The following is a 23,214-nucleotide window of genomic DNA, read 5'->3' as shown; positions in this document are numbered from 1 at the left end:
TCCTAACCACTGGACTGCCAGGGAATTCCCCAATGTCATATTAAGGAGTTAGAATTTATTCTATAAGTAATGGAGAACTATCAAAAGTGTCTGGTGCAGAAATGACATGATCTGACCTGGTGATTTTTTTGTCTGTTTGTTTGTTTTGGTATCCATATGGTAGATGGATTAGAAAGGGAAAATAGATACTGGAAGGAGAGGGAATAATGACTTGTATTAAGGGAAGCAGAGGTGGAATAAGGGAACACCAATTCCAAAAAATCTTTCTACTGTCAACAAAATGTACATGGTTGAGAACACAGCTAGATCAACACCCATTTCCTTAGGAGCCCTGTCCTTCCATTCCAGGGAACTTGTTTTGGAATCTATTCGATTAGAGATGAGAATTCCACTGGGGAGTGTTGGGGGTGAGATCAGGGATACCTCCAGGAAACCCGAGAATTAGAATTAGTCCTGGTTGCAAACTGCTCTTAGACACAGGGGAGGACATGAAATCATATCAAACTAGTTAGCTGCCATCCTTACCACTGCTTCTGTTCCATCTTATTAATTCTTAAAACTTGTTCCTTTCCCAAATCTTTGCTTTGTAATCAATCCAAAGGCTACCTGAGGGTTCACAGTACTGAGTGCCTCTGAGCAGACCCTCGGAGAACTTGCCTCCTGCCACCTTTCTGTAGTTCTACATTTGATTTTTTTGAGTTTTATTTTTCTTTGATTAAAATATTTTCTCTTAAGAGTATCTATATGCCACACAATTTCCTAGCTGAAATGAAGAATTCTGCCTAGCTTTTTGGCTTACAAAACAACAGACAATATAAATTAACTGTCATTAATTGATACTCATTTTGAAAGATTGATGATTTTGAAAACAAGTATTTGTATATATAAACAACTAGTTTAATGGTTCCTATCTCTAAACAGTTTATTTTTCACTTCATCTCAAAATGAAATCATCGAATTCCTAAGCAACTCTTTCCCTACCTCTATCACATTAGGTATCCATGGCAACATGTCCTGAAAAATTGGTACACTGTGACATTTCATTGTTTAATGGAGCACCTAATGTCAATTACTATACATGCAACTTTACATGTGTATGTATTATTCAATCTCCTTTAGATTCTATAAGACATATACCATAGTCTCTGAATTCCCTGGAGACAATGCATTATCTCCTCTGGGGTAAAAGCCAGAGTAGAAAAACAAAATGAGTGTATGCACAAGGATGACTTGAGACCTTTGGGCTGCCGCTGGTTCTGCTATTTCCACCAAGTTACAACACACAGCCAAGGATTTGATCTAGGCAGACAAAAACTCTGCACAAATGCCACTACCATGTGAAGTAATTATCATCCCTAAGAAATTGCATACACATTGTTTTCAAAGGTGCTGATAGACAAGTCAAATTCTGTTTCTGACAGTATCTTATTTGTTTTAGACATAGCCACATGTTTCAGTAGAGTTGTGTCAGGTTCTAAAATCTTGTCAAACTCTGAATCCCGGTGCACTTAAAGTTTTTGTTTTACCCTGATGTGATGATACTCCAGCAGTAGTAACAATCATCAGCCTGACTTTTTCTCTCATTGACGATTTCATTTTATCTCCTAGATAGGCGGTGGCAGTGAACCGAAATGCAAAGCCCGTTCCAAGAGGGCACTTGCCTAGCAATGCGCTCAGCACTGTCCTAGCCCCATCATACCTGAACTTGGTACCTCGGTTAACTAGCACGCTCTGGATGGGGTCCAACAAATTCTTGTGTCGTATTTAATTCTCTTTAGTGAGTGTGCATTTAAATTTTAGAACTGGAAAGATTCTAATAATTCTATTTTTTAACACTTTCTTTTACAGAGGAGGGAACCAGAAAGGTGAAGGGACTCATTTCAGAGTCTAGGATAAAAATATGAATTCCACTCTCTCCTTGACAGCATTAAAATATCGATGTAGCTTCATAACCCTTTGTGTGTGTGTGTGTGATAGTGATGGAAATTCAGTGGATATCATCTCAAAGCAGTTCTTCATTAGGCAAATATATATTGTCTATAAGCTGCTTTATTTTTCCATGTCAGTAATTATGGATCGAGTCATCGTTTTCCATAGCAGCTTAATTTTCACTGAATGGAAATACCAGAATTCGTTTACCCAGTTCTCTATTGTTGAACATTTAGATTGTTTCTAATTTTTCATGACTATAAAAACATCACTGTATATTTATCAGATGTACTTGTTTGCCCATAAGCTCAGCACATATTCTTAGTTGGGAAATGCCTGGGTCAAAAAGTATGCCCATTTTGATACAGAATAATACACAGATGCAATTTAGAAATATGTCAGCTTAAGCTTCTACCAATAATTTAAGGGTATCCATTTCCCCAGCCCCCTCAATAGTAGTGAAAAGTTACATATGTTTTTATCATCATCAACAGTAAATAGTCTATTTTTGGTGAAATGTCTCTTCGTGTCCTTTTTATACTAGTGTATTTGGCCCTACTTTAGTTCTTTACCATGTTAGTTATGTGGGTTTCAATTCTAATTTCTGATTATGTATAAATTTTGAAAAGGCAATTTCAACTTAATTTTAATAAGTCAAATATAGATAAATCATCCAGTAAAGTGGATCAGTCCCAGATCCCTTAATGAAAGCATTTGTGAGAGCACAAGTGAAACAGTTTGAACATAAAACATATAGTCAGAGCCCTGGGCTCTGATTCTAGCAGGCTACCTATAAACCAGATGATCTCAGGCAAGTTATTTAATTCTCTGTCTCAGTTTCCTCATATGTAAAACTGATACTGACGTATTTCATGGATTCTAAGATGTACATTTATTTCTTCAGATATCACTGAAATCAAGGTTGTATTGCAGCTGGCGGTCATCTTGCAGTTTTCATTGGCAGCATTCTTAGTGGTGCATAAAATAATGGATCATTTTAAACTGAAGGCATTTTAGATTTGATGAGATGTGGTAGTGCCTACCTCATAGAGTTGTGGTGGGAATGAAATGAAATAACAAATGTATGAGCTTGCCCTCCCTAGTAAACACTCCAGAAATGTTACTATTTATTGACATAGTGTCACATATTTCTGTAATTCTGTTTTCAATGTTTAAGATTTCTAAAATTGAGTTGAAGAATGTTTACAGTTCCCTGAAGCACATTTTATTATAAAACAGTTGAAAATTTTTCATTTTAAAATTATCACAAACAGGTTCTTGTTTAATGGAATTTAAAGGAAATTCTATTTGATCAGGAAATGATCTATCATTTTGAACTTTCAGGGAAGAATCAGCCCACTAAGATCCTAAAATCATGATATTAAACACAGTCTCCAAATAGCTGTGGGAGAAATAATGCAAAGAACAGCATGAAAACTTTTAATTAAAGTCAATGTGGGCTTCCCTGGTGGCACAGTAGTTAAGAATCTGCCTGCCAATGCAGGGGACAAGGGTTCAAGCCCTGGTCCGGGAAGATCCCACATGCCGCGGAGCAACTAAGCCCATGTGCCACAACTACTGAGCCTGCGCTCTACAGCCCGCGAGCCACAACTACTGAGCCCACAAGCCACAACTACTGAGCCTGTGTGCCACAACTACTGAAGCCTGCGCGCCTAGAGCCTGTGCTCTGCAACAAGAGGAGCCACCGCAATGAGAAGCCCGCGCACCGCAACGAAGAGTAGCCCCTGCCCACAGCAACGAAGACCCAATGCAGCCAAAAATTAAAAAATTAAATTAAAAATAAATAAATAAATAAAGTCAACGTAACCATAATGTTTTCCATCTGCTACTCTGTCAAAGGATCTTTTGCAGATGCATAAACCCAAACCAAGCTGCTTCTTGAGAGCTGCAATTAGAAAACTACCATGAGGGCTTCCCTGGTGGCACAGTGGTTGAGAGTCTGCCTGCCGATGCAGGGGACATGGGTTCCTGCCCCAGTCCGGGAAGATCCCACATGCTGCGGAGCGGCTGGGCCCATGAGCCATGGCCGCTGAGCCTGCGCGTCTGGAGCCTGTGCTCCTCAACGGGAGAGGCCACAGCAGTGAGAGGCCCGCGTACCACAAAAAAAAAAAAAAAAAAAGAAAGAAAAGAAAACTACCATGAGAAGAAACACTGGAGAGGGCATCAAGGAGGCGCGTGAGATAAACCTAGTATCAGAGGAAAAAATAAAACTTTCCCTTGTTATTTCAATAGTTTCCATAACATTTTTGCCTCTAAATTAATTCATTATATTTCTCTTGTTAGAATCAAAAAGAAATTTATAACTAGGTGTGGGAGGTCTTCAACTAGGTACGCTTCAGTTAAGAGAGGTCCAGTTGTGTATGCGTATGGTGGAAGCCAGGAAGGTATGGATTCAAATTCGAGTTCTACCACTTACTATGTGTCTTGGGGCATATAAATCCACTTCTCTCCATTGCTTCACCTGTGTATTGGTAGTAACCCCTAACTCACAGGGGTGTTACCTATGCACACAGAGTGCTTGTATAAGGGAAGAGTTCAATAAAGGATTGCACATATTATTATTAGTTGATCTGTATAAATGATGGGGCTTCTGACTTCATCTCTTAACGCTTTTGTCCTAATTTAGGATAAACTTTACTAACATTATATTCCAAACTAACATAGACATTTCTGTATCCCTGTCCCCATGCCCATCTCATTTAGGAATTAGGCATTTTTTTAAAAAAAGCTTCCCCAAGAAAGAAGGTCTGGTTTGTTACTAAAGATGTACATTTTAGCTTCTTCTCATATTCATACCAGTTTCCATCATCTTTCTTCCCCACCACTCTCCAAAATGTAAACATGCTTGTTTTTTGCTGGGATCCTAAATTTGAAAGATGCTGCTAATTCTTTTTTAAAGGTCACCTTTTTAACAGAATCCTCAGAAAAGCAAAATTTCTGTTTCTAAATAGTTATCAAAGTATTTTTCTTCTCTTTCCCCCATTGTGAATAGCAGAGCAAGTCTTAAGGGGTGAGAGAGTAGCAAGTCATTATTTGAATTATTTAAATATCAACAGAATGTTTAAATGAGGGAGGAAATGGAATGAGGAAAAGGGAATCCAACCTCCGGAGAGTTTACCATCAGTGTAGATCCATCCATCCATCTCCTCCTTCTTTCTTAGACTCGCTGAGGTAATTAGAAGGAAATGACCACTGGGTGGTCCTCTGCAGTGGAAATGTGCTTTCTTGTTCCTTGTTTCATTCATTTCATGATCAAAATCCTGATGTTTACTGAGTGGTCATACTGCTAATCCCTATTTCCTGGTGCATGTCCGAAGAAAACCACAAAACCAACCCAGATAGGATTGTGGTTTGACATGAAAATAAATGTCCATTCCAAAACCACCGGGTTGTCACATAAGTGAAGGATCCTGGTAGGCTCTATTTCATTTTCTAAAATTCAGAAAGCACAAACCTCCTACTTGTTGCAGTGGCCACCACCAGAGTTGAACATGTGGATGCTGCCTATCAATATTTATCCTGTTTTTCTAAGCAAACCCTACTGCCCAAAATAGTCTGCGAGAGCACCTGCAATCCGAGCACTTCTCATTCTCCTTCCTTCTGGACTGACAGTAAGAACAGGAAATGAATACTGTCATTGTAAAGAAGCTTGCTTTGTTCCTTTGGACCATCACCACCGGAATATTACAACATTATCTCTTTCTTGCCCATGCCCGCCATTCTTTTCCCTGCCCCAACTATAAAGTATGAAACCCCAAATTCTATACCCTAATTGATATAAGCCCTATATAAGTGCCATGGGCAAAAGCATCACACAAAGCTCTTTTAAACAATATATATTTAGAGACAATGCCTCATTCTTTGGATTAAACATATTAAAATTCCATAAAGAAATGTAATTATACTGCTTCCAAGCATTTGCTTTTAATCATTCTTTGAGGTATAATTTTCTGTTCATTTATAATGTACAGATTACTGCAAAACAGAAATGGAAAGCATACATCCCTCAATCTAGAAAATTAAAAGGAAATAAAGAAAAGAAAGCTTTCTGAGAAAACTCCTCTCTGGAATGAAATGCCTCCTCTCTTCCACTCCCCAGTGTACTGACATTTTTAGTGTTAGGCAAGAAATACTAGTATATAAAGTTCTATTTTCAAAGAACATACCTGAAATTTAACTTTGTTTCCTATTCAAACTATGAGGTAAAAACTTCTAAGCAGAAAAACACAAGTAAGTGAGGTTGCTATAAACGTAATCTGAGATTCTTGTATTGCTGTGATGAGAGCTCTCACCAAGCTAAAAAGCCATAAAACAATCTATGTTCTTTAGTTGTGGTCTCAGGACTCATGGATGGAAGGCTGACATACACGGGCAAGAATTTATTGCACTGAGAACGTTCTTTCTCTTAGGAGGTAATATACCAGAGATTCTACAAGGGATATATTTAAAGGCGGATTAAAATACACATCTTCCACAAAACATGTAAACTAAAGACTAGGCAGTTGATTTTCAATATAGGAAGAAAAAATGGTATCATTTCTTCTCAGACTGACCTAGTACTTATAAATAAGTGCCAGTTATGAATTAATTGCCTCTCAGTTAATTCTGCACCCACACTTTGCCCTCCTTTGTAATACTTGAGCTGACCCCCATAACCATTTCTCCTTAATCGGTGGGTGTGGTTTCAGGCTTTGTGAAGGGAGGCTCTGGAGGGTCAATGCAGGCACAGCAGAGGAAGGGGCGTCTCTTTCTTGCTCCTCGGTGCTTCTTCTCCCTCTTTCAGCACGAATCCGGGGGCACTCATCCTTCAGCAGGCTTCTCTGGCACCCCAGCGGCTTCTTGTCACAAGCTCTGGAAGCCACACCCTAATGGGCAGCTTCCTGCCTGCCAGCTCTGGCCCACAGGAAACCAAGCAGGTGACTTTATGTTCACCAGCTCTGGCCCACAGATAACGCAGAGAGGGGCTGCGTGTGGGAACGACTCCAACCCAGGGCGCTACATGCAACGTCACCAGCACCCCCGGAGGTGGCTACTTGTGAACCAGCTCCAGCCCGTGGAACCACCACGAGCTCTCCTATCACCCATTCACAGCTACAGCCCCGCCCACAGGTCTCAACCATAGTGTGGTGGATGGGACCTCTTCCAAGTCTGCTCCTTCCTTGAAGACTCTCCCTCAGCTCCAGAGTTAGTGGCTGCTCCCCGTGTCCGTTATTTCTGTACTCTTGAGTCCGTTTTACCCCGCTGGGTGGTTAACCACCTTTTACTAGTCAATAATTCTCTATATTAACTTTTCTGACTGACAAAGAGCTGGTACTGCGTGTGGTCCCAGGTCACAGACCCTGAAAAATAAGTTTTTAGGGTTAGCTTGGTCACGAACGTGGACTGCAGTGCAGTGCCAAGTTCCCTGTCAACGGGAAAGAGGATGTTATAATCCATGGCAGAAAGAGGCAGCAACATTAATCATGTTATCACCTGTGGTTAACTGAGGTGAAGCGCCAATTGAAACAAGGCCTGGAAGCCAAAGCATCTGCTGTCCTTGATCATCATGGCAGTAATGATGAACATAAGGACTGTAGGGTAGGATGGGTTCTTTTGAGGGCAATGAGGTAGTTACCAAGAGAAAATGATGAGCCAGGTCCTTTAATCCCCAGCGCAAGTCATGGTCTAACAACCAAAGAGCTTCCATAGCAGCTCTAAAAGGATGTTTTATTTCCAGTAGCCACAGGACTACTATTTCCAGAAGTTAAAACCAAAGTCTATTGTGTATGTTGCTGAATTACAACATCAGTTGATTTCACAACCTCACCAAGTTCCTCATGTGAAAGTTACTGTATTGATTGGGAAAGAACTGGACCTGAAGCCTGGAAAGGGGTACATCTGATTAGACTTAAGACAAAACTGACCATTTTAAACCCCAGAGACACTCTGAGGCTCCCTTGCCTATAGAGGTAGCTTGCCCTCCTATGTCTCAAGAGACAAGCCTTCTTTTGCTGGAAAACTTTTGCTGGAGAGCCTCACCTACAGTACATGCCTTACAAGGGGATGCTCATTGTTCTCAAGATTGACCAAAACCACTCATTGTCCCCAAATCTCAACATGCTCCAGGTGGTCAGGGACACAGTATCATCCAGAAGTAAATATGTTACAGGCCAAAAAAACCTGCAAGATTTTTGTTAATATATATGGGAAAAACCCAGGGAATGTGTGTAGGAGTAAATATCAAAGGTGTTAGACAGAGGAGGGTGGGAATATATAGATCAGGCTGATTTCAGAGATATGGATGCATTTACTAGAGATTCCAGATTTACTATGTTAGCCCATGAAGCTGGAAGTGTCTCCAACAGTTTAGTTGATTGGTTGACTAAAACTTGAACCCCGTGGTAGCCTACATGTAATGAGGTTGAGATGCTAGAACTTCCCTGGCGTGATGTGGAAGAAGGAATCCAAAGGCTTAGGAAGAAAAGAATGTTGGAGTTGATTACTACAGGCAAACTGCATACACACCCACCCTAACCAGATCTCCTGAGGAGGACCAGAGACACCCCCTTCACTAACACGTTGAAAAATACATTGGTGAAAGGAGCACTGCATCGCTGAAAAACTCTGTGGCTACTCTCATTTGTAGACCAGGTATGACCGCAGGAGATGTCACCATTGAGACAGGCTTTCTGATTTCCTTGGTGATGAAGGAATACAGGGGTTGGCAGAGGTCAAGCAGCAAGCACTTAATGCCAAAGACAAGACTGGTGCATTTACCATAAAAGGCAGCAGGGATGTATGGATAACCAAAATGCTTAGGGATACTGGGTGTCCCTAGGAATGAAATCAGCGTGGAATCTACTAGAATATTACATGATCTATTAAACAGAAAAATGTCTAGGTCTGGCAACCACTAAGTCACCACCAGGGAGTCAAACATCACACCCAGTTTCTAGGCCTAGGCCGGTTTTCAGACCAGAGCCCCTCTGATTGAAGGCAAGTCCAGGTGTCCTTGAGAAAGAGCCCTGCTGTATTGTCACAGGCATAGAAAATCCTCCTCTGAGCATTCACCAAAGGGACCTGCTGCCATTTACTACACGGACAGTGCACTGGGGAAAAGGAAATGCCCAGTAGTTTCAGAGATTATGAAATACTAGCTCTGAATCAATATTAAGTTCCCTAGAGCAGGCTGACTGAGAAAGAAAATACATGAGCTCAATTTATAAATGTTTCTGTGTGATAACGTTCATACTGACTAAAAGTAGATGTCTGCAGCCCCAAGCAGGGATAATCCCCAAGGAACAGCTTTTAAGGAAAACCCTCCCAGTGGGCAGAATCTGGGCGGTACATCTAGCGACCCACTTTGTCTGGAAAGAGAGACGGCCCGAAGTATGAAGTTATACTAACTCATGGGTGATGGCTTACAGTTTGTCTGAATGATCAGGGACTTGAAAGGAACAGGATTAGAAGCCTGATGACAAAGAATTTGGGGGGAAGAGGTAAGCTGATGGATGTCTCAGCTCGGGCACAGACTACGTCCCATATAAATGCTCACCAAAGAGCATCCACCGCAGATGGGGAGCTCAATAATCAGATGCACAAAATTATATGCTCTGCAGATGTCATTCAGCCTCTTTCCCAGGCACTGCAATGCTAGCTTAATGGGTCCGTGAACAAAGTGACCGTGGTGGCAGGGATAGAGACTCAGCAACACGGACCTCCCCCTTAGCAAGGCTGAGCGAGCTGTCAGCTGCTGCTGTGGAGGAGCAGTAATGTTCCTGCCAGCACAGCATCCTCACCAGCTGCCTCCCGGCATGCCTCATTCACCATTATCGCACTCCCTTCACTATACTGCGCTGCTTCTGACGAAGGAAACCACTTCACGACAAAGGAAGTGCAGCAACGGGCTCATCCCCATGGAAGTGACTAGTCACACCATATACCCCCTCACTCAGAAGCAGCGGCTCCAACAGAAAGGTGGAAGTGGCTTACTGAAGTCTCAGCTAGGTCACCAGTTGAGAGACAATGCCCTAAAAGCGTCTCTGACGTAGAGGATGAAGTACACGCTTTGAATCAGAGACCACTGTGCCCCCTGTGATGGAATACGTGGGTCTGGGAACAGAGAGTGACTCCTATCGCTCTTATACCTAATAATCCCCTCAGAGGATTTGCGCTCCCCACCACAGCAGCTCTGAGCTCTGCTAGTTTGGAAGCCTTAGTCCCAGAGGGTGAAATTTGCCCACCGGGGGACACATAATAATGATTCCAGTGAATTGGAATCTAAGAATGCCACCTGGCTATTTTAGTTTTTTTATGCCACGGAACCAAAAAGTAGAAAAAGAAGTTCCTCTACTGATGGGAGTGATTGGTCCCAACTACCAAAGAAAAAACTTAGGTTGTTGCTCAACAGTGGGGGAAAGGAACTCTGTGTTTGAAACCCAGGGGATTCTATGAGGTGACCCCCTAATACGTCTATGCTCAATAACAAGAGTTAATGAAACACAGCGATAACCAGTAACAGGCAGGACTACTGAGGACTCAGAACCTTCAGAAATGAAAGTTCAGGTCACCCCACAAAGTAAAGAACCCTGAACAGCTGAGGTTTTGGCTGAGGGAAAAAGGAAATCTGGGGCTTCCCTGGTGGTGCAGTGGTTGAGAGTCCGCCTGCCGATGCAGGGGACACAGGTTCTTGCCCCGGTCCGGGAAGATCCCACATGCCGCGGAGCGGCTGGGCCCGTGAGCCATGGCCACTGAGCCTGCGCGTCCGGAGCCTGTGCTCCGCAACGGGAGAGGCCACAACAGTGAGAGGCCAGTGTTCCACAAAAAAAAAAAAAAATAGTAGTTGACCTTTTGCTAGTTAGTAATTTTAATATTGAGTTTTCACTGTTCAAATTACTGGTGTAGTTTCTGTTGCCTGACTGGACCCTGACTGATATAATCTGCTGTTTTGTACTGAGGCATCTCTTATATCATGGTTTTACCCACTGGACAGGACCTACTAACCTTACAAATGGTATGTTTTTCAAACTTAATTACCATTATTTTGATAATATTTTAAGTAAATAACAGGAAGAAGCTGCAATTTCTTGAATAAAGAAGACAGTTTGAAATCAAGCCCTACATATATGGTGATGTAGATGCAAAACATGATGGTGAACAGACATAACTACTACCAACGTCTAAGTCAGGCCCTGCCATTGAGGACTTCCTCCCTTTTAAGGAACCTAGTTTCTGTCGAACACAATCTCCATTCCCTGCTTTATACTGTAAAATCACTGATTCCAGAAAAAGGTCTTGTGAAAACCTAAGGGAGAAAGTGTGTGGGTGTGTTTGTGTGGGTGTATGTGTGTGGCTCCTGAGTATTCACGGAAACAGAGATCAAAATTAGACACACAGTCAACCCAAGGAACCAACACATAAAATATTTATAGGTTACTTTTTTTACTTGCTGCTTTTCTAAATTGCTTCTCCACCACAAGCCCATAACACGGAGCCAAGAATCTGGAAATAATTTCAAAAAACTAACAGGTCCATAAAACTCTGTGGTCTCCCTGAACCAGACTCATTAATGTTACTAACTAATATCAGATCTCATTCTTTTGGGTACATCTATTTAAAGAAAGATTTTTATCTCCTTAAATGTAAACAATTCAATAAACTAAGAAATATTCTGACTTGATTGGAAGAAAACAGAATTACAAAGAGAAAAGAGACGAAACATAATTAATCTTAAGGTCTACTATTGCACATGGCTAGATTTCTCCATCTGTAAAAAAACGGGAGCAAAGATAGCTGGCTTCAGATATGTTTTAAGGTCCCAAATTTTCTGATTCTAATTGTATAAAGAACAGAAAACCCCTTGGGGTGAGTCTCCTGCTGTACCAGAGATTTATTTTATTTTATTAAAAAAAAATTTTTTTTTTTAATTTATTTTTTGGCTGCATTGGGTCTTCGTTGCTGCATGCGGGCTTTCTCTAGTTGCTTCTCTTGTTGCGGAGCACGGGCTCTAGGTGCACGGGCTTCAGTAGTTGTGGCTCATAGGCTCTACAGCGCAGGCTCAGTAGCTGTGGTGCAAAGGCTCAGTTGCTCTGCGGCATGTGGGATCTTCCCAGACCGGGGATCGAACCCGTGTGCCCTGCACTGGCAGGTGGATTCTTAACCACTGCACCATAAGGGAAGTCCCCCTTACCAAAGATTTAGATACCGTACTCTTGTTACATCTCTCCATTGACCACTCCCTCAAGCATCCGCCACCCCATTCCCACCCTCTTTTACCTTGACAAATGGCAGGTACTTCACTCTAATTGAACAGGGAAGGCCTTTATATATATCTTAGATGTTTTCTTAACATACCTCAGGGGAGAGTGTCTCTGGTATTAGATGCCACAAGAGATTAACAAAAATTTCCATAGCCAAAAATGATTTATGACTGTTGTCCCACTCAGAGACATTTTCTAGATGAGCACTCCTTTACGCTACCCTAACATCTGTCCTATCCTGTACTGTGTAATCTTGGAAATTATTAACCAATTCTTGTGCAATTAAGGATACTGAGGTTACAATTTTATTGTAAAAAACAAAATTTTATTAAGTAAAAATTTTATTAAGAAAATAAATAGCAAAATAGTTGAGGCATATAAGAGCCTTGGTATTTTTTTCATTTATGGGTAAATCATCAAGGAGCCAATTCATATAAAATTTTATCTTTTTATTGCTACAAACTTCATCATTTTAAAAAAAACTCTCTCATCAATGAAACAAAAAATTAAATATATCAATGCACTTAACACTCCTCATATTTGGGGAAAAACTTGCAAAAGAGGCAGAAGCCTTTAAATGGAATGGAAATGTCTGCAAATATAATATTTTACTATGCATAAAATGTTACATGTTTTATTTCTTTCACTATCATAGAAGCAAATCAGTAAAAACAAGAGTAATATGCACAGTCTGATCATTCCAGAATCTTCAAAGGAAGATTTACTTTTTCAGAGTAGCTTTCCTTACAGAGATAACTGAGGACAGGAGAGAGAGCTTCATGTGGAAAAAGAAAATGGAAAAGAGACAGTGATCTTTTCATTATCACTGTTCTTGGTTTTCGTCTCATTCCTTTATTGCCACACAGGACAGAAACCAAAGAGTCACTCCATTAACACTTTGCCACATAAAAATATAATCCATGTCTATAGTTTGGGAAAATGAATAGAGATAAGGAAGGTACCGCTATCAAATCAGAAATAATTCAGGAAATATGATATTTGTAGTTTGCAAAGCTGCTTCTTGCTTAAAGATACATTTCAGCTCATGACTTTTTTTTTTTTTTTTTTGCGGTACACGGGGCTCTCACTGTTGTGGCCTCTCCCATTGTGGAGCACAGGCTCCAGACGCGCAGGCTCAGCAGCCACGGCTCACGGGCCCAGATGCTCCACGGCATGTGGGATCTTCCCGGACTGGGGCACGAACCCGTGTCCCCTGCATTGGCAGGCAGGCTCTCAACCACTGCGCCACCAGCGAAGCCCTCAGCTCATGACTTTTACATTTTGTGTTTTTGTATTGGTACTTTACATTTCTGTGCTAAAAGTCCATTTCAAGAACAGAGTTCAGTATGTTTGTTTGATTAGGGAAAAAATTCAGTGAGGAAGTTTAAAAGTTTACCAAGAACACATCCCTTCTTCATAAGAGGCACTCTTGGCATTCTTAAGAGATTCAGCTTAACATTCCTTAGTCCTTCAGATATACTTCACAGATAAATTTTTTTTTTCTTTTTTTCTTTTTTTTTGCAGTATGCGGGCCTCTCACTGTTGTGGCCTCTCCTGTTGCGGAGCACAGGCTCCGGACGCGCAGGTTCAGCGGCCATGGCTCATGGGCCCAGCCGCTCCGCGGCATGTGGGATCTTCCCGGACCGGGGCATGAACCCATGTCCCCTGCATCAGCAGGCGGACTCTCAACCACTGCACCACCAGGGAAGCGCCACAGTTAAATTTTTAAACAGACTAATTCTTCTTTTTTTTTTTAACTTCATTTATTTATTTATTTATGGCAGTGTTGGGTCTTCGTTTCTGTGCGAGGGCTTCCTCTAGTTGCGGCAAGCGGGGGCCACTCTTCATCGCGGTCCGTGGGCCTTTCACTGTCGTGGCCTCTCTTATTGCGGGGCACAGGCTCCAGACGCGCAGGCTCAGTAGTTGTGGCTCACGGGCCTAGTTGCTCTGCGGCATGTGGGATCCTCCCGGACCAGGGCTCGAACCCATGTCCCCTGCATTGGCAGGCAGATTTTCAACCACTGTGCCACCAGGGAAGCCCTAATTCTTCTTTTTATTTTATTGATTGCATTGTTAAATACTAATGAAAACTGCATCTTACTAAATGAGGCATAATTATAAAATCATAGTACTGATCTTTCTGAATCTTTTAGAATTAATACTCCCAAATGAGCTTTGCCCTCATCAAAGAAGTCATCAGTGTCACCAATCAACAACAGGACCCAGTTTGCTTCTTTTTCAAGGAAGCTAGAAATCTGCATTTTCATATAAAATCATCGAAATTTTAAATGTTGACAATGAACTTTTTAAAATTAAAATACTGTGTGGACCAAACACAAAATACCTGTACGACAGAAATACGCATGAACTACCCATTGGTACCACGTTTAACAGTGACAACCCTGATGGACTAGCACACAGCTGTACACAGTGGAGCTGCCCTCTCTACCTCCCCAGTTCCCTCCACTTCCCATTGTGCTGACTTTACTCCTTTAGATTACCGTATGTAGACTCTGCAGTTTGCAACCCTGATTTAAAACTACAGGCCCTGCAATTCCATTAGCTGGGTTCCTGAGTGTTATAAACATTTGTCCTCTGATGGCAGGTTTAATTTTTGACACAGTCAAAAGTTATTAAAACTAAACCTGTGAATACATATGTTAATGTCATTTGCCCATTAAGAAAATAGTGAACACTGAGCAAGGTGATGCACAGATGCACAAAGCCATTGTCTTTGTCTTCAAGGAATAGGTCAAGGAGATAAGAACAAAGGGATTTAACAGGATTAAAGAGGTGAACACTGAAATAAGTGCACGGTGGGAAACCTGCAGGCCTGGAGGCAAATGAATCCAAAAGGGAGTGCTGAGGTTGGAGAATAAAGGCTAGATGCCGTGATAAGGATGAAGAAAAGCAGAGCTGCTGAAGACTGGGTAAAATAAATTATGGGCAGAGAAGGGAAGCTCAGGCTTGCTATTTTGAAGGCAGAGCAGTTCTAAGCTATGAGGTTTTACCCATAAGTGGCTGAAGGGAAGTGGAACTAAAAGCCATGCAAATGGTAGTGACAGAAGTCTGCAGTCGGTTCAAGGGTCCTTAAAATGGATGCCAAATTCACTCAGGATGGTTGATGGTCAAAGACACGACAGAAACAATAACTGAGGCAGGTACTGAAATCAAGGAAGACAGGAATGTGTGCAACATGAAGTGGTTTAAGTAAGTTGCATGGAGAGAGAGTCCATGAAGAGGGGTGGTAGCAAATGAGAAAGCAGGCTGATTTTCTTATACAGCTTGTGGACTGATTCAGTCAACGAGGACACCACTTATTTTGATTTATAAGTTGTATTTAAAAAAGAGGGGCTTCCCTGGTGGCGCAGTGGTTGAGAGTCCGCCTGCCAATGCAGGGGACACGGGTTTGAGCCCTGGTCCGGGAAGATCCCACATGCCGCGGAGCAACTGGGCTCGTGAGCCACGCCTACTGAGCCTGCGCATCTGGAGCCTGTGCTCCGCAACAAGACAGGCCGCGACAGTGAGAGGCCCGCGCACCGCGATGAAGAGTGGCCCCCGCTTGCCACAACTAGAGAAAGCCCTCGCACAGAAACGAAGACCCAACACAGCCATAAATAAATAAATAAATAAAGCAAAACTGTCAAAAAAAAAAGAGTAAATGCATTTCTTTTAAAAAAAAAAAAAAAAAAGAGGACTTTGGGGCTTCCCTGGTGGTGCAGTGGTTGAGAGTCCGCCTGCCGATGCAGGGGACACGGGTTCATGCCCCGGTCCGGGAAGATCCCACATACCGCAGAGCGGCTGGGCCCGTGAGCCATGGCCGCTGAGCCTGCGCGTCTGGAGCCTGTGCTCCGCAACGGGAGAGACCACAACAGTGAGAGGCCCGCGTACCGCAAAAAAAAAAAAAAAGGACTTTGTTTCTTTTTAAAGTTAAAAGGTTATTGGACTTCCCTGGTGGCGCAGTGGTTAAGAATCCACCTGGCAATGCAGGGGACTGGGGTTCGAGCCCTGGTCCGGGAAGATCCCACATGCCACGGACCAACTAAGCCTGTGCGCCACAACTACTGAGCCTGCACCCTAGAGCCCACGAGCCACAACTACTGAGCCCGTGCGCCTAGGGCCCGTGCTGTGCACCAAGAGAAGCCCCTGCAATGAGAAGCCCGCGCACCTCAACGCAGAGTGGCCCCCGCTCACCGCAACTAGAGAAAGCCCGCGTGCAGCAACAGAGACCCAACGCAGCCATAAATAAATAAATAAATAAATTAATTTTTAAAAAAGTTAAAAGGTTATTAGTTTTACTTACTATGCCTCACTTATTACTGAATCAAATTAATATCTTAAAAGGAAGAGGATTATCAAACATTCCTTTAGAGGAGACAAATATATCACACCCCGCCCACCCTACCCCACCCCACAACTAGATTTCCTAATATACGAGGATAAGAGAGACATTTACTGTTATCAAATGAGGACCAAAACTGAAAGGTAGTTTTCATTCAAGAAAAAAATTCTAAAGTGTCTTTCTGAAAATGTATTATAGAAGTATCTTATGAACATAGACAATTCAGCTAGGTGAGTTGAAAGAACTGTACAGAGGGGCTCAAAAAGAGAAATAAGAAACGTAGGAAAGGTTTCTGTTTGTAGGCACGAATGGCGGGCCCCTCCAGCCGGCTGTGAGTGCTCTTACTCAAGGCTGATAAGGTCACAGGCTGCTCTCTTTTCTAAACTCCTCTCTGAAGGGAAGAGTTAATGGAGAATCTGCCTCTCCTTCTCTGCAGGCCGTGCTAAGATAAACAGGTGTGAAATGTTTTTCTCTGTTTATATGCAGTTCTTAAAAAGGAAAATTTCTTCCTAACTCATCCTGACAAGTGGCTGTGGGTAAACATTCCAGAACCTTTATGAATTTGCTAAAACAAAAAGAAAAAAAAAATCCACCATAATAAAGGAAAAAACACATTTCAAATACCACCCAAGTACTGGTTATGTGTTCTTTACAAGTTTTCACCTACAGAACTAATACAGATTTCTCCCACTTATAATTACCAGATCTGGAGCAAGCTAGAAACAAAGGCAAAATTCTAAAGCCCTGTTGGTTAGTAATCAAATGTTCTATTTGTCTTCCTAAAGAATACTACAAGATTAAGATGTCAAACCCAAAGAAATGTACAATATTTTAACTTAAAATGCCTGCAGTGTTTCTTCAGCTATCAACTCATACCCGGAGAGACTCTTAAGTAGAATTCATGTTTACTTTATACCACGTGTATGCAGAACTTCATGACAGCAAAGAAATTAAGGGGAAAAATTAAGATAAACAAGGAGATTAAAAGTGGGGGCCATGGGTAATTCCCTGGTGGTCTAGTGGTTAAGACTCTGCGCTTTCACTGCTGAGGGCCCAGTTTGACCCCTGGTCAGGGAACTAATCCCACAAACCGTGTGGCATGAAAAAAAAAAAAAAAAAAAAAAAGGATGCCATCAATGATACTCTAGGGGAGTTGAAGCAGAAAATACCAAAGCATATGAGTATATTTTCAAGGTACTTTCATGATTTAAAACTAAACAGGGGGTGAGTTGCCCATGTGTACAAAACTGACAAATCATAAAGATGTTTTTCCCGTCTCCATGCTATAAGATTCCAAGCATTTGGTTAGTTTTTTTTTTTTTTTCTGATTATAAAAGTAGCATATGCTCACTGTTTCCCATTTTTCATGGCCATATACAACTCTCAACACATACGCATGTGCCCTTTTCCAATTATTCCCTTAGAACAAGTTCTTAAAAGTTAGAGTGATGGATCAAATAGCATTTCATTTTAAGACTTCTGTGAGTCTCCAAAACTGCCCTCCAGCAGGCTATGCCATTTTACACTTCCGCCGAAAGTCTAAACTTCCCTCATCTTCTGACAGGAGCTGGCTCTCCTCCGCAGCTCTCCCGATGACAGCTAGTCTGTCTCTTTCAGCACTTGCTCCATGGGGCCTGGAGGGGAACAAGGTGTCCTCCTGGCTCCTCACAACCGTTTCCAGACAGCTCTCCCTCCCCTCCCTAAAAGCTGAATCTATGCCATTAGATTGCATCATCCATTATCCTTTACAGTTGCCAACATATACCAGTTCCAGAGAGCTCCCTTTCATTGCTTGATGATTTCAGCTCCTAGTTTACTGCCATTTTCTCCATTTACAATTCTTGTCACATAGCGTAGGAATGTTTACATGCACATAAATGAGCCTCGGACACTTGTCCTCTCAAGTCCTTGAACTCTGCTGCAACAATCTAATCCTTCAACACACCTCAGTAGCACACTCTTTTGGTCACACCCTAGACCCTGCATGACCAGCAACTGCACCCGTCTGTAATCCAAAATCCACCCATCCCACTTCTTACATGTCCTGCTCCCTCCTTCCCGTACCTGGGCTCCAGCAATCTGTCGCCCTACAATCACCAGTTCCTATATCTTTTCATGCCACTCCCTTCCCGGATGTCTTCCTTCCCCTCTTCCCCTCACTTAAATTCCATAGCAATTCATAGAATCCTTCCCTTCAATCCATCCTCAACTCCTCTGTCCTGCTTTTACTTCACTTTACTCAGGAAAGCCACAACCGTGAATAAATCCGATGTTCTATCTACTCCACTCCTGCACCTGTTGAGCTGAATATGCCTGGAGAAAATACACACTCTTATCGGTACTCAGCAACCAACTACATTTCCCTATTCCAGTGGTTCTGAAATTTTTGGCATATAGATACTAATTGTTCCAGCACCATTTATTGAAAATATGATCCTTTCTTCATCTTTTCATCCTCATCTGAACTGCCTTGGGACCTCTGTCAAAAATCTATTGACCAAATATGTGTGGGTCTATGTCTAGACTCTCTGTTCTGTTCCACTGTTCTATCCATACATCTTGACACCACACAATGTGGAAAACTGTAGCTTTATAGTAAGTACTCATATAAGGCAGTAGCGTAAGTTCTCCAACATTGCTCTCTTTTCCAAAATTCTTTTGGCTATTCCAGGTCCTAAACATTTCCATATATGTTTTATGATCTGCTTATCAATTTCTACCAAAAGCTGGCTGTAGGTTGTGATTGTATTGAATATATAAATCAATTTCAGGAGAACTGACATCTTGACATATATTCTGACCTATAAACATAGCATATCTTTTGGTATGCTAAACATAGCATACCATTTATTATGTCTTCTTTCATTTCTCTCAGCAATGTTTTATAGTTTTCAGTGTAAAGATACTGCACAATTCTTTTGTTCAATGTATCCCTCAGCATTTCATTTTTTTCTGAAATAGAACTTTATATTTTAGCTGTGCTACATAATACATAACTTACCATTTTAACCATTTTAAGTGTACAATGTATTAAATGCATTCACACTGTTGTGCAACCATCACCACTAATCTATTTCCAGAATTTGTTCACCATCCCAAACAGAAACTTTATACCAATTAAACAATTCCCCATTCCCCACAGCCCCTAGTAATCACTATTCTACTTTCTGTACCTGAATTTGCCTATTTTAGGTATCTCATATAAGTAAAATCATACAATATTTGTCCTTTTGTGTTTCGCTTATTTCTCTAAGCATAATGTTTTCACGATTCATCCACGTTGTAGCATGTATAAGAATTACACTCCTTTTAAAGGAATGAATACTATTTAATTGCATACATACACCATATCTTGTTTATCCATGCATCTGGTGATGGACATTTGGGTTCTTTCCAATTATTGCATATTTTCGTTGCATTGTAGATGGTATTGTTTAGATGGCTAATTCCTTCCTTGGTTCATTGCCTGTATCAGAACTGAACTCGTGATCTGCTCTCACAAACCTGCTCCACCCGTGATTTCCCCCTCTCCCGTGATGGCAGATACATGCTTCCACGTCCTCAGCGCAAAACCTTTGAGACTTCCTTGACTCTACTTTCGCACAGCACGTCCAGTGAGCAAATCTGGTTAGATCTATCTTGAAAATATACCCCATGGGGCTTCCCTGGTGGCGCAGTGGTTGAGAGTCCGCCTGCCAGTGCAGGGGACACGGGTTCGTGCCCCGGTCCGCGAGGATCCCACATGCCGCGGAGCGGCTGGGCCCGTGAGCCATGGCCGCTGAGCCTGTGCTCTGCAACGGGAGAGGCCACAGCCTCTACGTACGTGAGAGGCCCGCGTACCGCAAAAAAATAAATAAAAAAAAAAAAAATAAAATAAAATAAAATACACCCCAACTTCAACCGCTTCTGACTGCCACCAGTGCAACCTTCCGGGGCCTAGCCACAAACATCTCTTTGTCTGGATTATAATTTAACTGGTCTTTCTGCCCCTGCCCCATATGCTCTTTTCTCAGCAGAGTGACCAGAGTAGTCATATTAAAAAAAAACATAAGTCATTTCACTTCTCTACTCCAAAGCATTGAACTGCTCACCATTTCCTCCTGATTTAAATCAGAAGCTCTTACAATTGCCTACAGGCCCTATCCCATTTGCCCTTGTTGCCTCTCTGGCCCCATCTCCTGTCTCTTCCCCCGCTTCACTCACTCCACTCCAGCCACAACGGCCTCCCTGCTCTTCCCCAACACACCAGGCATGCTCCCACCTGGCATCTGCACGTTCCCTCTGCGTGGACTGTTTCACCCCCGTGTAAGCAGATGGCTCCATCGCTTACTCCAGGCATTTACTCAAATACCACCTTCTCAACGAGGCCTACCTAGATCAGCCCATGTAAACTGGCAAGACTAGCCCCATACTGGCGCTCCTGATGCCCTGTACTCTGTTCTTTGTTTTTCCTCTTTTTTTTTTTTTTTGCGGTACGCGGGCCTCTCACTGTTGTGGCCTCTCCCATTGCGGAGCACAGGCTCCGGACGCGCAGGCTCAGCGGCCATGGCTCACGGGCCCAGCCGCCCCGCGGCATGTGGGATCTTCCCGGACCGGGGCACGAACCCGTGTCCCCTGCATCAGCAGGCGGACTCTCAACCACTGCACCACCAGGGAAGCCCCTTTCCTCACTTTTTTAATATAAACTTTTTATTTTGGAATAATTTTAGATTTACAGAAAAGTTGGAAAGATAATGCAGATCATTCCTCTCACCCTGCTTCCCTTAATTTTAACATATTGCATCACCAGGGTACATGTATCAGAACTAAAAAACCATTATTGGTACATTACTATTAACTAAACTCCAGACTTTATCTGGATTTCACCATTTTTAACACCTATGTCTTTTTTTTTTCTGTTCTAGAATCCAGTGCAAGATACTACATTATGTTTGGTCATCATGCCTCAATCTCTTCTGGACTGTGACAGTTTCTCAGTCTTTCTTTGTTTCTCAAGACCTTAATAACCTTGAGGAGCACTGGCCAGGTATTTTGTAGAATGTCCATCATTTTGGGTTTATCTGATATTTTCCTCATGACTAGAATGGGGTTATGGGTTTGGGGGGAAGAGGATCACAGAGATGAAGTGGTTTTCTCATCACATCATATTGGGGTTATGGACTAGCAGCACAGCTTAACACTAACGATATTAACCCATGTCACTTGGTTAAGGTAGTGTTTGCCAGCTTTGTCGATTGTAAAGTTACTAATTTTTTCTTTTCTATACTCTAATTTTTGGAAGTGAGTCACTAAGTTCAGCCCATATTTACGAGGCATAAGGGTCTTTGTAATGTTTTAATATACCGTTTAGTTAGTTGTTTCATTTCCCACATTTGAAGGTAAAGTTCTATAAGGACATGAATTTTGTCTATTTTTTTTAAATTTTTTTGTTTATTTATTTTATTACTGATGTGGCTCCAGTATCTAGAAGAGTGCCTGGCATGTAATAAATATCCAATATTTTTTGGATGACAGAATACAGAAAAGGAGATTTCCTACTAATCTGTGTAGGTCATAGTCTCCTACAGCATCAATTGTGCATCTGCCCACCTAGAAAGGTATGTCCCAGGAAAAAAAAATCACATATGTCATTTACTCTGAGGTGTTACTAACATGTTTCTTTTCTCAGTGGTATTTGCAGTTTTATTAGGGTAAACAATCTTAAAGAATGAAATTACAATGCTAAAATTTGAGGCATTAGCAATAGGATTAAATAGAGAATATATGTAAATGGCTTGGAATAGAGGCTGTCAATAACAGGAACTCAGGAAATGTTAATTTGTTTATATTTCCTTACCCTACATTCAGGTCTGGGAGATCTGGGGGGTATAGAGGGTCTTCCTTGGAATCTCAAAAACATGCTTATTCTACCTGCTAATAATCTTAAATAGTTTTTGAAAAAAGGCAGAGTATAAATTTTTAATGCTCCACACCCCCAAATCCAGTTAATATTAATGTCTTGATCTCTTACTAGATCTGTTCTTGGTCTGATCTGCACTTACAGTAAGTCTAACTGGAATCAGAATTTCCCACATATCCTCCCTGTTCTGAGACCAGTATCCTGGCCTTAGCCACAGTTCCCAAGTTTTTCCCAAAGAAGAATGTAGGTTACACTTAGAGGCCTTATTTTGAGGTTAAGAAACTATCCTGAGTTGTGTGGGTTTTTTTAAATTTATTTGGTTGCACCCGGTCTTAGTTGCGGCAGGCGGGCTCCTTAGTTGCAACATGTATGTTCCTTAGTTGCAGCTCACGGGCTCCTTAGTTGCAGCCGGTGGGCTCCCTAGTTGTGGCTTGCCAGATCCTTAGTTGCAGCTTGCCGGCTCCCTAGTTGTGGCATGTGAACTCTTAGTTGCCGCATGCACGCGGGATCCAATTCCCCGAACAGGGATTGAACCTGGGTCCCCTGCATTGGGAGATCGGAGTCTTAACCACTGCGTCACCAGGGAAGTCCCTATCCTGAGATTTTTAAGGGAAAAAAGTTCTCCACTTTCACAACTTTAAAGATTTGGTCAGCAGCTAATTAGTTTAGGAGAAGTTAGTTTAGATGTTAACCAAACTATGTATTGTATTTTAAAATACCCATCCAATGATTAAAATAAAATGAAAACATACTTAAGATAGGCTCTACGACTATAGTTCCAATAA

At 41.9% G+C, this 23,214-nt stretch overlaps 1 protein-coding gene across 1 annotated transcript in view; it reads right to left on the bottom strand.

Annotated features, from left to right (window-relative positions):
* Nucleotides 1-23,214, bottom strand: part of MAP3K20 (mitogen-activated protein kinase kinase kinase 20) — a gene marked incomplete at its 3' end in the record, with an annotated part of 157,939 nt that overhangs the window by 122,932 nt on the left and 11,793 nt on the right. The window lies entirely within an intron of this gene.

The sequence above is a fragment of the Hyperoodon ampullatus genome (assembly GCF_949752795.1).
Source record: "Hyperoodon ampullatus genome assembly, chromosome: 8".
Lineage (NCBI taxonomy): Eukaryota > Metazoa > Chordata > Mammalia > Artiodactyla > Ziphiidae > Hyperoodon > Hyperoodon ampullatus.
This window is presented reverse-complemented; position numbering and strand designations above follow the sequence as displayed.